At 43.6% G+C, this 19,668-nt stretch overlaps 1 protein-coding gene across 2 annotated transcripts in view; it reads right to left on the bottom strand.

The window, feature by feature from the left end:
* Window positions 1-19,668, bottom strand: part of RAP1GAP (RAP1 GTPase activating protein) — a 1,002,066-nt gene that overhangs the window by 475,475 nt on the left and 506,923 nt on the right. The window lies entirely within an intron of this gene.

The raw sequence follows: 19,668 nt of genomic DNA, 5'->3' as shown, positions 1-19,668 counted from the left end.
CAGAGAATGGTGGCAGGTTCGGAATTCCTCCATCAGTCCAGAAATAATTTAGATCTGTCTTTTTCTCCAAACTGTGTGTACCTGGCTCAGTGAATATTTGTAACAGGCACCTTACACATGACTGCACAGGGCCAGCTGTAGGGCAGAGTGACTATCGCCACAGCACTGGGCGTTGACTTTGGGGGCAGGGTGGTTCGTGGTGCCATTTTCTCAAATATATACTGGAGTTAAAAGCACCTGCTACAGTGTTTCTGGCCTCCAGCAAACTTCTGGCAAAAATAAAATTGTCAATATAACTGGTGATTCATGGAGCTGATGGACAGAGAATCGAGCTTTGTCTAGTGGAAGTTAACTTTTGACTAATCATAGGGTAGCACAGAAGGTTTATGCTTCAAAGCACGTGCACCATGCAGATCCCAATGAATGCGCGTGTAACAAATAGTTCAGTGGGATACTGTTTTTGTGGGGGAGATCCTTTTATTACTTGCAGTCTATAAGTTAAAATACTAATATAGAATATTGAGCTACTACGTCTACCTGTCACCAAGAGCTGCATGTAGAAATGCATGTGAGAGGGTGCATTAAGGAGATGTGGGTGGGGGACAGTATAGTAAGTGGGTGGAGTCAGAGGTGGAAGTGGGTGGAGCTGAGGAAGTGGGTGTGGCCTCCCCCCAAAAATTTGAGCACCTGCACTTCATATTTTACAAATTAAGCACTGGCACAGATCACGGGGGCACAGAAGGAAAAAAGGGCACAGATCACGGGAGCACATAAGGAAAGACGGGCACAGATTACGGGGGTCACAGAAGGAAAAACGGGCACAGATCACGGGGGCACAGACCACAGAAGGAGAAAAGGGCACAGATCACAGGGGTGACGATGGGAACAGAAGGAAAGAAGGGTACAGGAGAAAATACAGGCACAGGGGGAAGACAGACAACAGCAGTCACAGACAGAAAAAGAGAAAACGATACGGGCAGAACAATGAACAATAGAACAGACCTAAGGCCTACCACTGGCCATCAGGGATGAGGCGCAGGTGGTAGCCTGCGGGTGGAGGAGGGCCTCAACTTACCTCAGCAGCGGCAGCTGGGGCTGGGGCAGGGACAGGACGCACAGGCGGTGCTGTGCGGAGGGGGAGCGACCTACCTAACAAGGTCAAGGGGCTATATAGTTATAATTTTACAATTAGGATTGTGTTTCCATAGGAAATGCAATTTTTGTGCTGCTAATAGCTTTGGCACCGTTTCAGGAATCTCTACAAAACCTTCCCAAAAAGTGCTCTTTTTTTGCATAGTTTGCGTATGGAATGTTTCGGGGTGATCCGTCAAGCAGGGCAAGAAAAAAGGGGGGTCCTAAAATGTGTTTTCCTAATTCATTTTCCCATAGGGACTTTAGACATAGCTACAGCCTAAACCACTGAATGGATTTAAAACCAATTTGACAGAAACTAGATCTAGATACAGAAAGAGTGCTTTTTTGAGTTTTGATGTAATTCAGTTCAATAGTTCTTGAGCAATTAATGCTCAAAAGCCTTGTATATCTAGGGAAGTGGAGGCTCAGTGGATTCTGACACATCTCAAACTGAGATCTGATTGGCTGCCAGCACCTCAACCAGGAAGTGGTGGCAACCATCTTTGGACTTAGGAATCAGACCTGAGTCCTAAAACACCCCCAAGAAAAGACACAAGAGGGCATTGTAGGAATACCCTGACCCCCGCTTGGGGACAAAAACGTTTAAAAAAAAAACTTTTGCCGCAGATTTGAGGAGGATCTGCAGTTTCCCACGCTTGTGTTTTTTAAGCCCTTCCGGGTGGGCCAGGTCCCGGGAGGAATTTCGGCCCTAGTGACCCCATATCCTGGGGCTCGGCCTTTGAAATAATCTGAAGCAGGCAGGAAAACAGATGAAAATTTTGCTCCCGCCTGCAAGTAGCAGCATTTTTAGCAGATGGGAGTAATGATGGCTCTTGCTGGGCCTGTAGAGGTCTTTGGGCTCCCCTGCAGCACCCTACAAAGATTCAGTGGGCACTCTGGATTGGCTCCAGGGCACCTACCTGAATTCAGCCCTGGGAGGGAGGCCGCATAGCCCCCACTCCCCCTTGACTAAGGGGATGGGGTCTCCGGAGTCAAAATCAGCCCATAGAGGGGGGCTGTGTGCCCTTCTCCCCATTTACAATATGGCCAGATCCCAAGAAATGGGGTCCCCAAAGCCAAAACGTGTGTCCCCCTCCCCAATATATACAGCTGTGGAACCCAGGAGAAGGGGTCCCCGGGGCCAAACACGGTCACAGAAGGGGGGGCAACATACCCCCTCCCCTAAAAATATGTTTTGGGCCCCAGGGGATGGGGTCCTTGTAGCCAATATCAGCTTGGGGAGGGAGGCTGCGTGCCCCCTACTGGATTGTCTGCCTTTTGGGGGTATGGCCAAAGGGCCTAGCCGTGGGGTTCGTAGCATGCAAGGGGTCAGCTGCATGTGGGATGGTTGGTCACAGGGCCGTCTCCCCTTTAATTTTAAATGTGTCCCTGGGGAGGGGGGTCCCATAGGGCCTAATAAAGCTCGGAGAGGGTGCAAATCAGGCCCCCACCACCTTAATAAAAAAAGGCACTGGGGTATGGGCTCCCCAAGGAGGCTCGGGGAGGGGGCCAAACAGCCCCAACCCCCTTTAAAAAAATAAGGCCCTAGGGGATGGGGTCCCTAGGGCCTAAGGATTCTCCAGGAGGGGGCCATGTTGCCTCCCGCCCCTTTAAAATATATAGAGCCTTGGGAGGTGGGGTCCCCAGGGCCAGTCCCTGTGGCCACCACCTGCCATGCATGACCAAACGCCCTATGCTGGGTGTACTTGGCTGCATGCAGGGGGTTGGCTGCAGGGCCTGAAAATAAATTCACTGAAAAAACTAAAGTTAAAGTAGCACGTTAGGGCACGAGTCATCAGTGATGTCACTTGAGATGTCATCAGTGATGCCATCAGTGATGTCACGGACCATATCATGAGTGATGTAATATGTGAGGTCATAAGCAGTGTATTGCAGGGGGCATAAGTTATAGTTAGCTCAGGTAACTATAACTGCTAAATTTCAATAGTTTTGTATGAGTGAAATCTGAGCCTGACTATAAAGACCCTGTAACCTTGTTTTTTTAAAATGTGTATTTCCTAACTATAACATCCCTGTAACCTTTCATTTTTTCAGTGAAATTCTATGTTTGTTTTAATGTTATTTCCTAACTATAACGTCCCTGCAACCTTTGTTTTTTATGTGGATTTCTAAGGAAAAAAATATTTCCTAACTGTAACCTGTAACCTTTGAAAGTGGGTGTGTGAGTGGCTGTATAGGTCGGTGAGTGGGTATGTGAGTGTTGTATGGGTCTGTGAGTATCTGTAAGGGTGTATAAGTGGGTGTGAATAGTTTTGAGGGAGTGTGAGTGAGCGTGTGAGTGGATTTGTGAGTTGGTGAGTGGGTGAGAGTGGCTGTATGGTTCTGCAAGTGTGTGCATGGGTAGCTGTGTGGGTGTGTGAGTGGGTTTGTGAGTAGCTGTATGGGTTTGTTAGTGAGTGTGCGAGTGCTTGTATAGGGTGGTGACTGGGTGTGTGAGTGCTGTATGGGTGTGTGACTGGGTGTGTGAGTGGCTCTATGAGTTGCATACTATGAAGGTAGACGGGGCATGTTCAAACAGACAATGCCTCCAGGTGATCTTGCACTTTTGCATACTCATAGTCATTCAAAGGAAAAATCATGGACTCTGCTCTCACAAGGAGAGGCCAAGTAAAAACCTACTCGTCACAGTCACTACAGATTGCGCTCCGATAGATCAACAATGCATTCACCTTCACCAAGAACTAGAGATGATTTTTCAATCTGTATTTGCCAAGAAAACACACTTGCTTTGCCTTTGCCAAGTTCAGGAAGTTAGGACCATTTGTCCTTTATAGAAGTAGAGCTTTAACTGGTTAACCTACTTTGATTATATTTGAAAGTGCTTCCAGTTGAGTTTTAATTTATGTGAAATAAGCATCCGGGAGAGAACGGAATCTTATCTGCCCATTTATCCAACAAGAGCCCACAGTTTTGCACAAAATGTCTTCCCAACTGGGTACTTTTTACAGGTTAATTGGTAAGTGCTATCTCGTTCGGTAAATGTCAAGGTCATATTCTACACTACAGTAATTACTGCGTAATGGGCAACGAGGAAATATCTCCAGTGACCTTGTGTGCATTTCGGCAAAGTGTTTGTTCCTCATGCGATTTCATCAAGCAATCTGTTATAACACGAATGTTCCTACAGGGAAGACAACAAGACTACAAAGAGGTGAATCTCCACTAAACAATGGTACTTCCTCTTAACTATGTAAAGCAAGCGCTTCTTTGTTTGATGGAGATGTCCTCAATTTCTAAGCATCAAAAACACTTCACCAAAATAGCTCGGAAACGCACTGGGGGGCCTTTTGATAAGCTGCAGTCATCATCCTGGCAAAAGGCAGGAAGACTTTTGCATACTTTGAATCTGGACAGGACAAGGCCAAATGCGTGGAGCTTCCAGGTAATTTTGCACGTTTCCCTTATTGTAGTAATTTAAAGGGGAGCCAGACTGATTTGGGCCCCGGAGACCCCATCCCCGGCGCATGGCCTCTTTATGTTGGGTGTCCTTGAGCCTGCTCAGGACACCCATTCTGCAGTGTTGGGGACTGTCAGGAGCCTCAATGCCTGCAGTCCTTTGCCATAGAAATGTGGTGGTCCCCAGGGCAATTTCTAACTAAAGAGGGGGGTCCATGTGGCCCCCCTCTTATTTTTCTAATGTGGTAGTCCTGGGTGCCATAAAAGGCCTCTGGAGGGGGCTTCACAGTCCCCCTCCTCATGATTTATCGATCACTGGCCCCAGAGAGGTGGTGGTCCACAGATCCCATAGCAGCAATGGAGAGTGGGACTGCATACGTCCCCCTCCCCATAATATATATTAAAATATGCCCCTGGGACCTGGCCCACCCCTGGGCTCTCATACAAACAAGCGTGCTTGTTATTTTTTTACTTTTCGCTTCGAATTCGAGAATCGTCACGATTTTGCAGCAAAAAGTTTTAAAAAATCCCTTTTGCACTGGCAGAGGGCTGTGGCGGAGTCCTGAAATTGCTGCCAACACTTCCTGGTTTAAGTGTTGTCAGCCAATCAGATCTCTGCATGAGTTTGGGAGGATTTGCGAAGTGTTCGCGACTCTAGATATACAAATTAGTTTTTTCTTTAATATCCACAAAACTACTGAAACAGATTTACACCAAATAACAAAAAGGACTTTTTCTGGACCAAGAGCTACATTTCTGCCAAATTTGGTGTAATTCCGTCCAGCGGTTCAGACTGTAGTCATGTTCAAAACCCCTATGGGAAAGCTGCATGGGTAAAACATGTTTTGGAATTTGGCAAAACATAAAACGCTTTTCCTATAGAAACTAAAAAAAAAAAGTAATGGGCGCAAATATGCATAATAAGAATTTACCAAGAATTATTATAGTTAAGTGAGAACATTCATTAAAACATTACATTTTAAACTAAAAACAACACTGAAATGTATATATATATATATATATATATATATATCTATAATCCAACCAGTTCCAAGTAAACGCACACTCGGAGTCTCAGGTTTGATAAGCAGGTAGCTAGTTTATTGCTCGTTCGTATATATATATATATATATATATATATATATATATATATATATATATATATATATATATATAATCTACTGGCAGTCGCCAGTAGATAGTTATAGTTAGGACCGAGTTCCCATAGGAAATCTGAAAATTCTATTTTGAATAACTTTGGCGCTGGTTGACTTATCTTCGTGAAATTTTCAAAACTAATGGGGCGCTCCGCTCAGCTCCTACCCTGAAAGTCTCGGGGTGATTCGTCAAGCGGGGGCTGAGAAAAAAGGGGGGTCCCAAAACGCATTTTCCCCATGCATTTTCCCTTAGGACCTTTAGTCGAAGGTACAGCCCGAACGGCTGAACAGAATTACTTGAAATTTGGCAAAGAGGTAGTCCTCAGGTCAGGCATGGGCCTTTTGCATATATGGTGTCAATCTGTTCAGTAGTTCCTGGGAAAATTGCAGTTAAAAGTACATAAATATCTATATGCGCGCACCGTGCGCGCACCAAATGTCCGCAAGCGTAATTCTGATTGGTGGTTAGATGTCAGTCAACATTCCAATCGGTCGAAATCAGGAAGTGTCGGATGCCATTTTGTGTGTGACAGTGAAAAAGAAAGGTGGAGAACGTGAAAAGGGGGCAGGGTAGAGAGTTCCTGACCCCCTAGCCTTTGTCAGGGGGTCCCTGAAGGACCCCGAAGGGTGAACAAATTTTTTTTTTTTTTTTCCAAAAAAATCGCGTGAAAAACCCTTAGAAAAAAAATAAACATTTTAAACTGTTTATAAGTTTATAGATGATATTAACTATGCTGTTCAACTTTATCCAAATTAAAATAAAAAGAGCTGAGCCAATCCATATTACAGGATACAGTCAATCTATAACTATATACATAGGTAGTTTATTGTAAAATAAATATATAAAAAATATAATAATACATACATAAATTAGCATTTAAAAAACCTTACAAATTCACTAAAAAAAACATAGGTTTCACACACGTTATAGTTAGAAATTAGCATTTAAAAAACCTTGCAAATTCACTTAAAAAACCATAGGTTTCACACACGTTATAGTTAGGAATTAGCATTTAAAAACCTGTCAAATTCACTAAAAAACCATAGGTTTCACACATGTTATAGTTAGCTGGACATTTCACTCGTAAAAAACCATTGAAATTCCCCCGTTATAGTTAGTTCAGCTAACTATAACTCGCGCGACCGCAATCCACTGCTGATGACGTCACATATTACATCACTCATGACATGGTCAGTGACATCACTCATGACATCACTGATGACATCTCAAATGACATCACTGATGACATCACTGATGACATCATCCAGTGAATATGTGTCTTTCTGAAAAATAAATATTTTTTATATATGTATATCTAAAGGTTAATGGAAGAATAAATGGGTAAATAAGTGTCTAAATGGATGTTTTTTTTTGTAAAATTAATTGTATAACTGACTTATTAACAGTATCTTAGTGAATACAGTGATGTAATATGTGACGTCATCAGCAGTGGATTGCGGTCGCGCGAGTTATAGTTAGCTGAACTAACGGGGGAATTTCAATGTTTTTTTACGAGTGAAATGTCCAGCTATCTATAACGTGTGAAAACCTATGGTTTTTTCAGTGAATATATATATACACAGACACACGCACGCACACATAAATCCATTTATGAAAAATGGAAATGTAAAAATGTGATGGGCAATTCGCCTGATTTTCTTTTTTAATTGCAAACCAATCTCCATTTAGCTCTCTTTTTATTTTCTCTTTTTTCCGTATATCCTTTCTTCCTCTTGCAGGCTTAGTTAAACAGCTGGGTCCTGGTTTCTGACTTTCTTTGAAAGTGTTCTTTGTTTTCCCAAATACATGTAATCATGAGCTAGATGTGGAGCTAGGAAGAATGCAGCTGGGGAACAGGTCCCAGTTGGCCCCTCCCTAGAACCAAGATGCCTTTGGTGTCTGTAGATATTTTTGGACACATTCTCTTCATTCTCTTCATTGTTCGAGACTCATTTGACCAGCAGTGTATTTTTTTAAAATCCACATGTGCTTATGTGAGGCCTGATGGGCCCATTGATCCGCACCATGGGGCAGAAAGAAGCCTGTGGCTTTGACCTTAAAGTACCCACCCGCATCCCTTCCCAACAGAGGTGGAGGCTCTTGGCCTGGGATGCGCTGGTCGGACACATGGACCCAGCACATCACTGGACTCCGAGGACTCCTACTGGTGCTGCTTTTAATTAGCTTCTGAAAAGCTCATTAGGAGAATCATCAGCTTGGCTGTGTAAGTGTCCCTGCAGCGATCTCTCCTCCCTTGGATGGGCTTCAGAGACTGCCTCACATCATCTGTGAATGCTCGGAGCTCGCTTCACAACCCTGGTGCTCAGAGCTTTGCCGCCCTTTAATTTTTCTTCACACTGAAATTGCTCCATGCAGCTCCGGTCACCTGTGCTCAAAACTCGCCCTGCTTGAAATCTCACCCACTGCTTCTATTCTCAGCACTCACATGTCGTCGCGTGTGCTCTGGACTCACCTGCTATTGCCATTGCTCAAATCTGGCTTGTCGCCAGTGATCAGACCTTGCCTGGTGTTAACCGTGTCCTGAAATCACCAGTCACTGTCTGTGCTCAGAGTCTCAAGTTTTCAGGGCTCGACCAGTAATCATCTGCCCCCAAAGGCTGTTCATCATCCCATATGGTCATTATAGCTCACCTGTTGTGACATCTGGTCCTAGTTTACTTATCGTGTCCTGATCAGCTGACAAAGATTGCCAGTCATCTTTTGTGATCATAGTTGGCCTGTTGAACCTGCTGAAATAGACGCGTGTTGTTTTCTGTGATCATAATTCATCTGTTGTGTCCTATGCTCATAGATCGCCTGTCATCTCCTGTGATCATATTGAACCTGTTGTGACCTTTGATCACAGATCGCCTGTCATCTCCTGTGGTCATAGTTAACATGTCTTTCCTCAGCTCACAGATTGTCTGTCATATCCTGCAATCGTGGTTCACGCGTCATGTTTCTGCTTTGAGATGCTTTGCCCATTGTGGAAATAAGTGATCCATAGGTGCCATGTCCAATCCACTTTAAACATACAGTGTCCATCTTAGAAGTTATAAAACCCATCTTGGAGATGTTCTCTCCATCTTGTTTTTTTTTCCTATCTGAGAATTAATTAAGCTCATCTTTGAGACATCCTGTCCATAAGTGAGATGCCCAGTCAACACTTGGGATGCTCAGTTCGTTTTGCAATTGCCTGAAGCAACACATGCACAGTATTAGTAGTTTAAGGTTGCCAGTTAATCTTTAATGTCCTGAGTCCATCTTGTTGATTTCTACTCCGGTTTAGCAATGGCCAGTTCATCTTGGATGTTTCAAACTCAGAACTAATCAGTTCATCTTAGAGAAGCCCAGTACTTCTCAGAGATGCTCAGTAAATCATCAAGGACTCAGCATAAGGACAAATGTCCATCTTGGGTTGTTATTTCATCTTAGCAATACTCCCTTTGTTTTAGAATTGTCTATTCCATTGTAGATAAGTCCACTTTCTTTGAGAGGTATGTTAAAAGTGTCAAAACCATCTTGAAAAACTTCATCTAATGGTCAGAGAGGGCCACTTTATTTTCATTTTTGTGATGCAAATGCTCTCCCAGATCAGATTTAGCATGCAGTTTCAACCTCTTGAGAACAACATCTATTCCTATTATCTTCAGTTTTGAATGTTTGTTGATGACTTCCCGATCTTCCTAAGACTGGAAACGTTTTGTGTGTTGTCACTGCTGATCATAAACAGGTATACCCAAGCCTAAAAAGATACACTTGTTTAAAAAATAACTCTGATAAACTGTAGATCCTGCAGTGGCATGCTCGACAGAGTTTTGACAACTTCCTTTGTGGCCTGAGTGATTGAGTGTCATTCCCAATATCTTTGTTTTGGTGAAGATTCAGAGGTCCACCTTTGCTTCTGAGCTTTCGTTTGCTGCCCAGTTTTGAGTGGTTTTGACTACAGTTCCTTTTTTCTTACTTCAAAATGCTGTGAGAGTCTTTTAGCTATGGTGATCATGAGTTGTGTCTTGGTCCATTCTGGTGATGGGTGCATCGAGGTACTGCAACTCTTTATTTGCCTTTGTTGCAACACTAAATATATCACCTTTAGCTAGAATGCCAGGCATGCTGTAGGGGCCTGCAGGCTGGATTCCATCACTTATCATGTGTTTGCCTATTAGTCTTCACATATAACGCCTCTATGGCCAGTTTTTAGGACACTGCATTGGTCATAATCTCTCTTTCACAAACACAAAATGGCCTCCTATTGTCTACTTAATTTATTATCTTCTGTGGTTTCTTTTTGAGCCGCAAGAAGTCTGATGGTGTAAAAACACCATCCATACAGTCATTTTGTCTCAGAACTTCCACGTTTGTCTTAGACAAGTTCAGTCCAGCATGTGAATTCCCATTCTTTCTGGACAATGTCCAATCTTCAGTGGAGATGCACATTCTACCTTGAAAACCCCACACTATGAGGCTCTCAAGTTCATTATGGAGTTGTCCACTTTATCTTACTGAGCCCAACTCTACGGAGCTGTCCAACTCCATCTTGGAGATACTTTCTCAATCATGTAGCTACCCTCTTCGTGGAGATGCCTAGCCCCTCTTGAAGATGCCCCATTCTGTTGGTGATGTCCACTCTCTGGAGATATCCACTTCATCTTGCTAATGCACAGTTCATCATTAAAGCTATTTATTCTCTACTGGTGCCCCTTCTAGATGGATTACTTGTCCCAAGATGCGACTCCAAATGCCTGGTTTAACCTACATTTGATTGTTAATAAGTGCTATATAAATATGTATACTCCTTTGCTAACTCTGCATGGTTGGGGGCTCAGTGGGACAGTGAGAGAACATCTAAATATTCTCAATGACCTCAGCCCTATATAATAAAAAAAGGTGGTTTAGACCTAAAGGAGAAACATGGCATTTCTTCTTCTCAAGATAGGCTGCATTGGGACTAGGTGTGTGTCAAATTACATATTTTATTTCTGCAAAATTTCATATAAATTATAAAAAGGGTCACAATGAGGTTTCCTAGTATCTTGCAATAATTGTTTATGTGAAGGCCTACCTTGAGTAAAAAATTCAAGTAACTTCCACTTCCAAAAAATGTCCATAGAAGAGACATTTCCTAATCATACCAGTCTTCCACTAATAAACAATAACACACATTAGCAAATTTTGTGAATTTCCCAGTTACATAAAATTTGTGACTATCACAGATTTAGAAAGTGCAGCTAAAATTTCACTAATGCTCAATTATGCACACTCTCATTTCCTTTAGTAATGAAAACATAATATTTTTCAAGACCACCCAACTACCAGAAATGCTTAGTTGGAGATTGCACTCCTAGAAACAAGGCACAAGAAAAAGCATGATTGCACAATTTTTCACTGAGAAACTGACTCATTTGAAGACATAAATCTGCCTGTGTATATATTTCTTTTATTTATTTGTGGGTTTTTATAAAAGAAGAACACAGACACAAAACAATGATTAACTCATTGCAAAGACTGCTACATAGCAAAAGGGATAACGAGATTAGCAGAACATTTCCTTTTTTTTTTTAAGAACATCCAGTTTTTAGCAATTTTCAAAACTTAAGTATATTGCCTTCTTGGAGTAGATGAAGAGGCTGCCGGTTCCCCCAAGGGGCAGCAGCCACTGAGAATGCTCATCTTTAGAATTAGACAAGTTTTGGGAATCATGAGTAAAACTTTATCTGGTACCAATGAAAATACTGACTAGTAGCAGAAGGATGAGAATTGAACATCGCTTTGCTCACCATGCCATCTCAGATTAGACAAAGCCGTATGCTCAGCCATGGTCCAGCTCCAATAGGAAGAGTCCTGCAATAATTTCCAAGTTAGGTCATCTCTGAACTGAAACACAAGCAACCCAAAACCGGCTTTGGTCTTATTTGGCCTATTCAGTTGGGTGTAGCTTGGTTGCAGTGCACAATGTGCACAGTACACGTCTGAGTATACCCTCGGCCACTTAAGGCATTTTATCAACCACACAAAAAGTGATGGTGAGGAATGCTGGCAATCTCTCAGGGCAGCATTCCAACCCATTGTTTAATTACCCACCATGCCACCTCAGATTAGATGCAGCCATATGCAAATCAGTCTTTGTACTGCAGCATTTGGAACAATCCAGCACAAACTGACAAATCGATCCAGGGTTGCATGTGTTCCCATCTGGAGGGGAGCTGGCATGGCACAGTCTGGACTGTACCTACTAAAGCAGGATCAAGTCTGATTTGCACAAAGAGGGCAATTGTACTAAAATGGCACTTTAAGTGAAAATGACAGTCTGGAATGCAGCTCTGAGTGAATACCAGTGGCTGGGATGAATTGAAGCATTCCTTCCATCACCTTGTTGTTTTTTCAGTAGGCGTCCTATGTGCGATCAGCATATCCAGATGTCAATCCAGCACTCACTGTCCCACAGGACTTAAGCTATACTAAACTCATGAGACCTAAGTAGGTTAAAAACTGCCTGGGATTGCTTCTGTTCCCATCTGGAGGGGAGCTGGCCTGCAGTTTAGGCTGGACTGTTCCTATTGGAGCAGGACGATGACTGATTTGCATAAGGCCGGTCTCTGTCTAGGAAGGCATAGTGAGCTAACCATGATGGTCTGGAATGCAGGCTAAGTGATTGCCCACAGCTGAGGTTAATTCTAGCATTCCTTCCATTACCTTGTTGTTTTTGCAGAGTCTTAGGCTGCATCCAGTTGTGCTGCAATAGTAGGCCTGAAGCCAAGCTGTTTCAGCCACACGTAAGTGATGTCAATGTTCACAGCAGCCCGCATTTGATACTTTAATTCTAAGATACTCCTGCCTCTCCTGTGCCATGGTAACGTGGCCTAACTTAAACATCAAGGACCTGATTCACTAAGGCAAACTAAACTTACACCTTTGTATTAGTTTACGATTGTTTGCTATTCACAAAGGGATTTATGAATAGTATCTTTATGAGTGCGAGTCTACGCACATATAAAGATAGGCTTTTTATGTGAGAAGACTCCGCGCTCGTAAATATATTATTCGTAAATCCCTTTATGAATAGCAAAGAAATGTAAACTAACATGAAGTTTATTTAAGCTTTGTGTATCGGGCCAGAGGTAAGCCAGTTGGGAGTAGACCAAAAGTCACCATGTTTTAGAACTCAAAGCGCATGCCCACATTCAAAAACACACACCAGTAAATCCAATGCCATAAAAACAAAAATAAATCTGGGCAGACCAGGCAGAAAGGTGATTTCTTGCAGCACCAACGCAAAGAAGTGGTTTAGGCATGTTTTATCAATTCATGGCGACTTATTGGGCTTTTTGTCCATATCACAAATGTTGTTTGTTTGGCTAAAAAAGTGTGCCTACCTCGATGGATTTAGGCCCAGATCTCTGTACTGGGGTGAATGTATGACATTGTTCTGCATTCTGTCCATCAACTGTGGTTTTTGCATACCTCCACACCGTTCAATGTTCCAGAAGAAGCAGTTGAGTGGAAAGCATTCCTCACCTCGCCACCACTACACTCTCTACATCATTCCTGTCTCCCACCCACCACTGTCTGAAGATAGCCTCACACAGCCCGACCGAAAAGGTCAACAGCTTCCTGAGGGCCATCATCTGATCAACCTCCTCTGCTCAAGAGCCACTTGATCTTTTCAGCTCCAAGGAGTTCCGGAAAAAAACAGTAAAACAAATATGTTGACCTTTTTTTCAAACACTTCTCCAAAGCTTTGTAGCTCGAACCCTCCTTATTCTTTTGTTCTCTTCCGCTTTTTAGTGTCCTTTGAAAATCAGAGGATTTTAATTGCTGTACAGTGTTAGTGTACTGTAGTGAGATAATGTTCCATGTTTATGAATGAGTGCTCTTCTGATATAAGGAATGGACTGGGATATTCAAAATGTGTGAAACTAATGCATAGTGTGAAGTTTTAACAACTATAAAATAAAACAATTTAATGAGACAGTCAGAAGTGGTTGCCACTACAACACTATGCCTACAAGACCCCTGCCTACACGTGACCCTGGGAAATAGGTTTATCCTTTCCATTGCTGTAGCTTTGTGCTGTGCCGGCAATTTTATATTGTAAAGCCCTGTACTGTGAATCGATATAGTGCTTAATATGCCAGATAAAGTTAAATTCCAGCGTTAAGGCCCAGTTAGCGTGAAAAATATCAGCGCTAAACCGGACAGGGCTTCGTTGTAAATACAACGAAGCACAGTTACTGATATTTTATGATGTAGTTTTGAGGGGCACACCTACCTTGCATCTCATTAGCGATGCGAGGTGAGGCGATAGGGAAGCGGGCGTTAAGGCAAGGAAACACGCGCTAGCGTGTCCTTGCTAATAGTGCAATGCCATTATCGCCGCTTTTCGGCCGAAAACGGCTGCTAAAGCGGCGATAATGGGCTTCATAACATACCCCATAATTTATTTTCTTTGCTCTTTCTGGCCATGTAAACAACCTATGATGACAACGTGTACATACTGGCGAGTACCATCCAGCAGCTCCTTGGGTTTGTGTACGTGAGGTGCTCACTGGCCTTCTCTCACATTTTTCTATCTTTAATTTGTAACACACACTATAGATTTTTTAAGTTTCTATAGGCTGTAGTCATAGGCTGTGGTTAATGACGTCTGTTTTAAATTGAGCAGCACGGACCAGCAGGCCTTTTGCAATTAGCGGGCCCTGCAAGGGAAGTTGGGAAGGTGCACAGTGAGAGCTCCATGTGTGTCCGTATAACTAAGTGGTCTGTTTGTGAAGGGACAGATCTTGTAGTGTTTTTGACTGTTTGAGTGGGGGGGCGATCTGACTCCTTATTCCCCCTTTGCTCCTGTTGTGTGTATGAATCACAGACAACCCAGGAGAATGGTCTCCAAAGGCTGCAGAGGGTTCTGCTCATGCTGGGGAACCCTCTCATGTAAAACCCAGCACCCTGCCTTCAGGATTGTTAAGGCCAGCTATAGGGGTGACTTATAAGTTTTAAGTGTAGTGACTTACAGATATAGTGAACCTATATCTAAAGTAAGCGGTGCAAGCACCAGCTTACACAGGTTGCAGTAGCAGACCTGTATTTCCATTTTGCATGGCCTCTCATGAGTGGCATAATACGTGCTTCAGCGCATGGGAGGCCTCTGCGGTACCTATGCTCTGGGTACATGGGTACCATATACTAGGGTCTTATAAGGGTACCCCAGTATCAAATCTGGAGTGTACCAAAGTACATGTATAGCAATTTAAAGGAGAGAGCAGATAGACTGGGGTCTTGATTAGTAGGATCCCAGTCAGACTAGTCAAAAACAGTGTAAGATCAAGCAAAAAGTGGGGGTAACCATAAGAAGCAGATCCTACTCTCCTATACCCACATCACCCCCCACTTGAGAGACCTCCACTGGCCCCCCAGCCAGAAGATATGCCAGTTCAAGTTCCTCATGCACACCTACAAAGCCCTCCACGGCCTAGGACCTGCTTACATTAACCATCGACTCAACTTCCACCAACACTCTAGACACTTGTGCTCCTCTTCACTTGCCCTCGCACCCCCCACATTCATCGCGGCCACAGCAGTGGCTGCTCTTTCTCTCTCCTACATCGCTGCCAAGATGTGGTACGACCTTCCCCTTCAGCTCCGTACAGCCCTTCCGCTGGCAGACTTCAGAAAGAAACTCAAGACCTGGTTTTTCAATGGCGATGCAGCGCCCAGATACCCCTAGGGGTGACAGTGTTGGGCTTTACAAATGCTGTTTGATTTATTGATTGATTGATTGATTGATTGATTGGTGCACAGATCTACACATTTTGGGACATGCTGGGTCATTAAAACTAGCAGATCAGGTTCAGTAAGTTATAGCCTGGAAAGTTAGGAATCACAGGATAGAAGAGAGATAGTTAGACGCAGATACAGATACATAGGCATAGGAGATGGAAAATACATAAGATAAACATCTGTATTCAGTGCCACTGTTGTGTCTATAAGGGGAAACAACCTTTACAACGCAACTTTTACAACGCACTACCATTACAACGAAACTGTTACAACGCGAGTGCATTGACAACGCAGGACATTACAACGCAAGTCTTTACATCGACTTGCACTAGATGGCGTGCTAACATTAAAAATAGTGTAGTTTACTATCCCAACACCTTCCCTACTGTTACGTGGACTGGAGTTGGAATAGAAAATTACACTTTTTTAATGTTAGCACGCCATCTAGTGCAAGTCGATGTAAAGACTTGCGTTGTAATGTCCTGCGTTGTCAATGCACTCGCGTTGTAAAACTTTCATTGTAACAGCATGCGTTGTAACAGCCTGCGTTGTAACGTCATACATCCGTCTATAAGTAGTGTTCCAGCTAAGAAGTTTGATGTCTACAACCATTGCCCCACACAGGGGTAATGTTTCTTCAGTCATTTGCCACTTCTCTGAAGTGTTCTGTCTACAAGAAGTGCTCATGCCAGGAAGTGTAATGTCTGTAATCATTTCCCCATCCAGTGGCTATATGCCTGCAATCATTTCCCATTTATTAGATGTGTTATGTCTATGCATAGAGTTTTTGTCAAGAGGTTTGATGTCTGCCATCTTTGCCCCATCCAGGAGTCATGTGCCTTCAACCATGTGGTACTTTTTAGATGTGTTGTGTCTATAAGTAGTGTCCTTGCAAAGACGTTGGACGTCTGCAATCTTTGCCCCACCTCGGGGTCTACAATCACTTGCCACTTCTTAGGTTTATTCTGCCTATACGTGGTGCTCTTGCCCAGAAAGTTTGATGTCAGTAATCAATGCCCCATCCAGGGTGATGCGCATGCAATAATTTGCCATTTATCAGACGTATTGTGATATAAGAAGTGCATCTGCCAAGTAAGTTTGATGTCTGTAATCACTGCCTCCTCTCCCAAAAGTTATGTGGCTAAAATCATTGCCCCTTCCCACAGGTGTTCTACCAGTGGCGGCTGGCATCTATGGGGAGGGAAGGGAGGCGTTGGTGCATGCCAAAATATTATTAAAAAACACGACATCCTCACTCCAGACCTCTTCTTCATCCAGGAACTGGAACCGGATGCTGGAACTCCCTTGCCGAAATCCCGACGCTGTTCACATGCAGGATGTGAGCAGTGCCCTGATTGGAGGGAGTGGCCTCACTCGGTGCTCCGCAGCGCACTGGAGGCCCGCACTTACTCTCAAACCAGCTGTCTTAAGGCAGCTGGGTTGAGAGGTTTAAAGGGTGCATGTGTGGCTGGCCATCGCAAGATGGCCGGACAAAAAGGCATGCACACTTCAAACAGTGCATTAGACAGCCCACCCTCCTCCATGCTGCTGTCAGTCAGCAGTGGCCTCACCCCCATACTGACGATTAGCTCGGGACAAGGATGAAAAATGAAATGGTAATGAACTACCATTTTATTTTTCATCTATGTGGCATTTAAGTGGGGAGATGCTCCTCTGCTCCAACAGAGGAGCCGCCCTCTGGCCTGCCAGGAGGTTTTCTGATGGTGATCTGTTGCCACTTATCACCCCACACAAAAGTGCTCTTATTTTGATCCTTGGAACTCCACCAACGGCGTTTGCGGTTTCCAAAGGAACTGATAGCAACACGGGTGGTACCTCTGACAAAAGTGTGGAAGGCTCCTCCAATCCTTCACACAGCTACGCAATCAGAATTATTCCACTGGAAAGCGATTTGCAAATCAGAAATTGTCTTGTTTTGCCATAAGTCTATTTAAGCATCTCAGGAATCTAAATTATTTGCTTTCTTAATTTTTAGTGAAATCTTTTTTATAAACAAACGAAAAAAAGCACCTGGACCTACCTTCGGCCTGCTGGAAGGTCATGTGAAAGAGAAGATCTAATGGACCCTCATTGCGCTGCTCTAGGAAAACGATTTCTTGGAATCGCTCTGGGCTTTCCACACGCACAAGTTTTTTTTCATTGATCTTTGTGTGTGTCTTTCTAAAAAAGACATCACACAATTGGTCAAATGTGTCTGCAGTATCCGCCCACGGCCTATTCTCTCCGTTACGAGCAGGGGCGCGCTGTGTGCCATCTGTTCGTTAACGTATTTCAAAGGCTTCCCCAAGTTTCCCCTTTCGTGGCTGCGTGGCCGTGCTTGTTAGACTCTGAGCAGCGTGAACCCGTACAACCATTGCAACACTGCAGCGGGGTCATGTACTTGACCTAAACTTCATAGGAAAGTCTTTCTTTGGAAGAGGGGACAAAGCAAGGGCTGATGCCAAACAGTAGACAAGCTAGCCTCTCTGTAAGTTTTCAGTTTTTAAACAAGTTAAAAAAGCCATGTACTGTATCAGCTTAGTAACTATTCCCAGAAATGAAGTAAGACACCAGCACGTACCTACAACGTTTAATGCAACACCGGAGACAGCGGAGGCAAGATCGCAACTGACCAAATGGTCAATCTTGGAATCCCTTTGGGTATCTCACACACGTTAAGTACTAACATCCAACATTCTAAAGACAACTCTGGTGATCGGCGTATAAACGCTAGTTGATATTTTCATTCGTAGACGCGTAAGGCGTATTTTTCGAGGCTGCGCGTAGTAGCCAATGGGGCAGCCTATTTGTGAACCAATCAGAGCCTCCTCTGCCCAGGGGGCTCCAACGTTCCTACAACCAATGAACAACTGACAGGAGCTTGCCAGACCAATTCAACGATGCACCATCGTCCAACCAACCAAATATCACTGCACTTTCCAAACAAAAATGTAATATGTTTTCCCCTATTTGATTGGTTGTGTGTGCCAAACATGTGTGCGGTCCATGGTCTGTCTGATTTCTATCCCTGGAGTACTAAACAAACCTTAAAGAAGTAATGTAGTGTCTGAGGAAATTTTCCATTGGTGGACAACTACCCCAGTGAATCGGTTCATAGGTAAGAGTCTACAGCTAGTTCAAGAGTCTCCGATAACAAGTCCCTGGTTTAGTTCTATTCCGATATGGACTTTCTAAGGAGTTTCAGGTTGATTCTTCCTAACAATCCATTATTTACCAAGCGCACAGGTACGGATGCAGCTCTCGCTGAGGATTTCAGCACAGGCAGGTATTGCTCTTGGAGTATTTTTTCAATCAGATGTAGTGACCAGCTGCATATTATTAATTTGACGTGACAGAAAGTACGAGGGCATTGATAAAGGGGAGGCGCATTACAATTACTCAAATTGAAGCAGTGCAATGTATGTTTTTGTAGCTGGTTGTTATCTCAGGATGAATATATAACGTGCGCGAAGCGCGCATCTTTACTGTTTATCGTGTCAGTTCTCCATGTGCATTGGACGTCACAGGCGCGTGCTGAATGCATTAAATGGAACTTTATGTTTATCACGCCTTGACATCACAGGCACATTCTGAGTGGTCGAGTGTGGCGTCATATTTATCGTGCCACTCCCGTACCCTTTGGGCTTCACAGGCGCATTCTGAATGCATCAGCACTTTTAGGTTGTGCTGAACTGGAACGTAAACGTGGTTGCGATGCCTGTGTGGCTAGTCCTCGGCACATGCAGTGTGACATTTTATGTGGGTATGTAGTTAATACTCCAAAACCTACCGTTCTATGTCTATCTTGTAGCGTTACTTATTGTTATAGCTTTAAGTGGGATGAAAAAAACGGGAATTGGGGTCTCCCAAAGGGGCGTGGCCAATGTAATTAAGGATGTGGCTTAAAATACGTAAGCTGAAAATCAGTGCTTAGCGCAAGTTGTATTTTGCTTCTGTCATTGCATCCATATATGATACGAGTATCTTCATACCTACAAGTCAGGATAATGTGCAGCATGACTAACCACTTGTACGGTCCCAAAGGCGAGACCTATTGGCTATGCTTTGAGAGGGAGAGTACCGGCACTTCTTAAGAGAAATGCAGTACTTTTAATTGGAGAGTACCAGCATTTCTCATAAACAAGCAGGTACTCCAGTACAAAGTATCTTCACTTCTATGTTTCC

Source organism: Triturus cristatus, chromosome 1_2 (genome assembly GCF_964204655.1).
Source record: "Triturus cristatus chromosome 1_2, aTriCri1.1, whole genome shotgun sequence".
Taxonomy (NCBI): Eukaryota; Metazoa; Chordata; class Amphibia; order Caudata; family Salamandridae; genus Triturus; species Triturus cristatus.
The sequence above is the reverse complement of the archived record's forward strand: the minus strand, read 5'-3'. Positions and strand labels throughout refer to the sequence as shown.